Raw genomic sequence first — 6,300 nt, 5'->3', positions numbered from 1 at the left:
CACACACACACACACACACACAGACACACACACACACACACACACATTTCTTCGGAGAATCATGAAGTAAGGATTCTCACACAGTAGTCAAAGCTTCATTTATTTTGGAATAAAAAGATAAATAAAAGTGATTCTGAATCGAAAGAGAAGTGATTTTAAAATTATCACAAAACTTATTAGTACTTATGTAGTGATCATCATCTGCTACACATTGTTCAGGTTTTGTATACATTTATGTAGACACACTGTTTAGGTAAATCTCCAACCCAAATAAGCCCAGGCAATGAAACCACAACTCTAACATGAATAGAAGCTGTGTGCCTAGACTGGACAGATCTACCACTCCACTACTATCTTCCCCATATTAGAGACCCCTTATAAATTGCAGTTTCTCCAGGCCAGGAGTTTCTCCTCTCCTTTCCTTCTTCCTCATCCTCTGTTGTCCTCTCTCTCTCTCTCTCTTTCTTCAGTTCCACCTTCCCCTCTTTCTCTGCCCAATCACTGGCTCTAGCCTATTTATTTATTTATTTATTTATTCATTCATTCATTCATTCATTTATTATTTTTATTAGATATTTTCTTCATGTATACTTCACTTCAAATGTTATTGTTTTTCCTAGTTTCCTCTCTGAAAGTCCCCTATAACCTCCCACCGCCCTGCTCCCCATCCTACCCACTCCCACTTCCTGGCCCTGGCATTCCCCTGCACTGGGGCATATAAACTTCACAAGACCAAGGACCTCTTATCCTATTGATGGCTGACTAGGCCAACCTCTGTTACATATACAACTAGAGACACAAGCTCTGGGGGGTACTGATTAGTTCATATTGTTGTTCCTCCTATAGGGTTGCAGACACCTTTAGCTCCTTGGGTACTTTCTCTAGCTCCTTCATTGGGGGCCTTGTGTTCTGTCTAATAGATGACTGTGAGCATCCACTTCTGTATTTGCCAGGCACTGGCATAGCCTCACAAGGGAGAGCTATATCAGGGTCCTGTTAGCAAAATCTTACTGGCATATGCAATAGTGTCTGGGTTTGGTGATTGTTTATAGGATGGATCCCCGGGTGGGGCAGTCTCTGGATGATCCTTTCTTCCATCTCAGCTCTGAACTTTGTCTCTGTAACTCCTTTCTTGGGTATTTTGTTCCCCATTCTAAAAAGGAACGAAGTATCCACACTATGGTCTTCCTTCTTGAGTTTCATGTGTTTTGGAAATTGTATCTTGGGTATTCTAAGTTTCTGGGCTAATATCTACTTATCAGTGAGTTACCTGAGTGCTGACTCATTCCTTATTTGCAGCCCCTCACAGGAGAACAGAATTAACATCAAATACAATTAGCCCCAGGGCTATCCACAACAACATACAAACTATAATAACTGTATAAAATACATTTGCAGAGTGTATATTTCTTTAGCATACAGCATTACTATGACTTTGATAAGATTATTAGCCATTTCTTTTTTGTATTGTTTTGTTCTTTTATTTTTTTACATTTAATTTTATTTTTAATTTATTTTTACACTCCATATTCCATTCCCCACCCACCCCATCCATCGTCCATCTGCTCCACATCCCACACCTCTTCCCCACCTCCCTGTCTCCAAGAGGATGTCCCCATGTTCCACCATAACTGACCTCTAAACTCCCTGTGGCCTCCAGTCTCTTGAGGGTTAGGTGTATCAGCTCTGAATGAACACAGACCTGGAAGTCCTCTACTGCATGTGTGTTGGGAGCCTAATATCAGCTGACGTATGCTGTCTGTTTGGTTGTCCAGTGTTTGAGAGATCTCAGAGGCCCTGCTGGTTCTCCTACAGTGTTGCCCTTCTCCTCAGCTTCTTTCAGCCTTCTCTAATTCAAAATTAGAGGTCAACTGATTCTGTCCATTGGTTGGGTGCAGATATCTACATCTGATTCTTTCAGCTGTCTGTTGGGTCTTTCAGAGGACAGTCATTTCTTGATTGGTATATTTAAGCACAATGACATTGAAACAAGTAGCCCCAAAACACAGTGACCAAAAAAGGTAGATATGTTAGAACAAGCTGGCCACAATGTTCTGTCTCTTTATTCTGTCTACCTATGTACCTATATATTCCTGTGCCAGATAAAATCCTAGATTCCAGAGTCTAATTAATACTAATCTCTTAGTTCACACATTTCGAGTCCTAAAATTCATAAATCTAGCTTTGAGTTCATGCTATGTGTTTATCATAGTCTACAGATAACAAATCTGCTTCTCATTGTTTAAATTCCTCAATCTGGTGAGGTCTTCCTTACTGGCAGTGTTTTGAAGTATGTGAACAATAGTGTCCCAACATATTTAAAGAAGAAGTATAATTTAGCAGTGTGTTTTCTTTTTTCACTCTCATCACTTAGACTTAATTTGAAGTCACAGCATCCTCTGTTCATGAAACAGGTTGAAGAGAAAAGCTGAAATCATTTTCATATCTACCCATTTACTTAGGAATAACAGTCTCAGACTTCATACCCATGGCCAAGTCATCAAATGTACAGAGCCACAGAGCCATGATATATAATCTTGGACTAACTGGTTACTGCAGACTAAAATTTGTCTAATATTTATTTCCTTGTATTCAATTTAGACTTCTCTTAGTTGTTATTATAGAAGTACACAGATATGCAACTAGAATTTCTTGTATGCATTTCAAATATCCTCTTAGAAAAGATGTCTATGGGTCTGGCAGCAGCATAAAATTGAGTGGGAAAAAGTATTTAAGAAAAGATAAGAGGGCAGAAGATGGACTGCTTGTTAGCTGTTTCATCTTAATGACATTTCTTTTCAGAAAGATAAGACTTTTAAAGTATGGCCCCTGGGAAATACTAAGCATATGGGAGGAGCTGCCTATGAATTCTCCTAACTGACAGCTACTTATAACGATCTGAACTGACTTTTTTAAGTCTCAACTTTGCCCAGTTGGTTAAAAGGTAAAGCCTTAGGACATCAGTAAATAACCCAACCAGACCACATGAATTAAAGGAATAATTGCAATCTTTACATTTTCATATCTTTTTCTTTCTGAGAAAATAGAGGTCTTGCTTTCACACAATTGAAAGAAACACGTACATGTAGAACAAGATGAACATTATATATGTACTAAAATATTTTATTATAATTTTAGAATCATTTCTCTTTTAGTTCGGAATCACTTGCAATTATCCCTTTTATCCTAAGTAAATGAAGCTTTGACTACTGTACGAGAACCCTACCCCAGTGGTTCTTAGTCTCAATTTTCTTCGTTTCCATTAAGTAGTAGACCTCTTTATGTGTCAGGATTTTAGGCCACCAATCACATTGGTTATCAAATTACTTGGATTTTTTTTTTTGTTTGCTTTTTGTTTGTTTATTGTCTATTTTCCTCTTTCCTGGCAAGAAGCCTGCACTGATCACATAAACATTATCTGCTGACCTGGGAGTATATCATAACTACCGGGAACTTTAATGACAGTCATTGTAGTAATTCATTCCTTCTTAACTGATGAAATCAATGAGAAAGGTGCTCAATACCAGGGACCCAAGAGTAGAGGATAAAAATGAAGCAAACTAAATTTATAAGAACGGGGTCACTAAAAGATTTCTCTCTCTCTCTCTCTCTCTCTCTCTCTCTCTCTCTCTCTCTCTCTCTCTCTCTCCTCTCTCTCTTTCCCACCCCTCCTATTTTTCTATAAACTCCTTGAAATGAATAAAGGCAAATTGTTCAGCTTTTAATGCCATACATTCTCCTAACTGAACCTCAAACTTAGTGTTGAAGTTCAAAAGACACACCATTTGATGAAGGCCTCTCCTTGAAGCCTTTATCAACACTCAACAGCAAGAGCCAGCTTGCCCCCTGTTCACTTTACATTCTGTTCATATTTGAGTAGTCTGGCACCAAAGGGGATTACGTTTTAGTTTTGAGATCAAGATGCCTTGTTTAAATGTATATTCATTTGATATTATTTCCCTGTTAATACCTCAATTTCCTGTCCTGCAAATTAGGGACATTTGTAGCGATTACCTTAGAGAACTTAGATAAGAGTTAGTGTAAGACCTTTTAAGTAGTGCTTGGTATATAGTAAGTACTTCTTGAATAGATGATTTAAAAAATCCATTTCAACATGTGATGCTTACTGATGATTTTCAAAGTGTCAAGCTCTGTAATCATCTAGGCAATAAGACTCTGGATATGCCTATGAAGATCTATCCTGATTAGGTTAGCCTCTGGTCAGGCCTAGAAGAGACTTTCTAGGTCAGGCTAATAGAAGTGGAAAGACAGTCTAAAAGTGGGTGGCACCATTTCCTTGGTTTTGGGTTCTGTCCTGCATAAAAAAGGAGGAAGATATCCACATGAGAGCCTTCCTTATTCTGCTTTTCCCTGCTGGAAGTACACCATGATCAGCTGGGTCAAGCTTACTGGTGGGCGAACTCTGAAAGCATAAGCCAAAGTAAAGCCTTTCTTTCTTAAATTTTTTTTTTCAGGGTATTTATCACAGCAGCGGAACAGCTATCGAAGAAACCATACTTGTATTGTTTAGATTCCATTGGCTGTTTATACTCACCAACACTCACCTATGAGAATGACTGTAGCTGATATGCTGTGTTTGTCATGTCCTCACTGGCAAAGCATGGGGCACAGAGTAGGTGATTTTAGACTGCTTCTTAAATTGACACATGAAAATAAGCGATGAAAGGAAGGGAATGAAGGAATAAAAAGTATGGGGGCAAGGATAATTTTTACAATTTATGTAACTTTTATTTTCATGTTATGGAAGAGAATTTAATGACATAAAAATAAATCCAACTTCCTGTACGCATCAGTGTCTACGAGTCAGAAACGATGTGGAGCCTCTTGGAGCCACCTACTGATGAGGGTTAGCTATGTGGACCACCATTTATGGTACAAGTGATCTTTTCAGCCAGATAGTGCTATTGTAGCACAATGAAGTCTATATTAGGGTTGTGCAAAGTCTACAGACATAGTGATCTGACTGAGGCCTCTGACAACATCTCCACTGTGTGGCTCACATAGCCAGGCTGGATGCTCAGAGGACCCAATTATACTGAAGATACTGGTCTTCCACAGAGCATAGATCCCCTGTTCCTACTCTGGCCGAGTTAAAAATGGTCATATTCATGAGGCCCACACAACATTGCTTGTCCGGGAGTCAGAGCACTCTTTCCACACCTGGACGTTTGATTATTCTATTTATAACCTCTTAAATGCTTTATGTTAGAAACTCCACCATCAGCCAGACAAGAAGTTAACAGGCCAGTTCTCTAAAACATCAAAATAATGAGAATTGTTTGAACCTGGGAGATGACAATGAGTTGTCTAGCCTCTTGATATTGTTCCAACTGTTTAGAAAACACTTCAGCTAGATATGGAATGGTAGTCTTCTCTGGAGAAGCAGGGAATTACATGCAAGTCCTTTCACTTAAATTAGAAAAGCTTAAGCACAGCCGACAGTCCTCAAACTGATAGCTGTTTTATATGAAAATGCTTGTGTTTGCTCAAATGAAAAATAATGATCAGATTATTATCATTGTTGTTGTTAATGTTATTCATTTACTTTACATCTGGATCACAGCTCTCCCTCTCTCCTCTCCTTCCATCTCCTCCTGCTCTCCTACTAATGATCAGACCTTTAAAGGGGCAGTTGTAGAGCATCTGCAGTTATTATTCATACACTACTCTTCTGCATTCATTCTCCCCACCCCTCCCCCAACCCTGTGCCAGCCGTACTTGGCTAGTTTCAATCTCAGGTACTAGTTGCCTCTCTGTTCTGGTCCTCTGTGTAAGTCCAAGATCTTCTTTTTATCCTTGTTCATTCACCCATGTCTGTTCTTACAGTGCACTTAAAGTTGAATTCAATTTGTAATTCGAGTATTTTTTAATATGCTTTCATTCTTGCTTCAAGGACTCTTGTTCATAAAAAGAACATCCGAAATACTTCTTTAAAAAAAAAAAAAAAAGAGTCAATTACTAGAACTCACATAAAATTTTAGAATCTGAGTTTGGCGTTAGATATTTTAAAATTGAAGTTAAAGTTGAAGAAGCGTTTTTATTCGGTGGTCTTTATGAGGGTAGAAATCTTGCTGACTTTGCTGTGTTATTCCAGTGACAGATACATACATAATAAACCAAAGAGGGATAAATAGGCTTCAGGTAAGCAAAAAGAAACAAAAAATATCAAAGCCAATTATTTCTGTGGAAAACTGGAAGACAGCCAATTTAAGTGCATCTTGACTTCACATATATTTAGATGTGACTATTAAGTCTTATAGATTCCCTTCCTTATATATA

This window comes from Mus pahari, chromosome 17 (assembly GCF_900095145.1).
Source record: "Mus pahari chromosome 17, PAHARI_EIJ_v1.1, whole genome shotgun sequence".
NCBI classification, from domain to species: Eukaryota; Metazoa; Chordata; class Mammalia; order Rodentia; family Muridae; genus Mus; species Mus pahari.
This window is presented reverse-complemented; position numbering follows the sequence as displayed.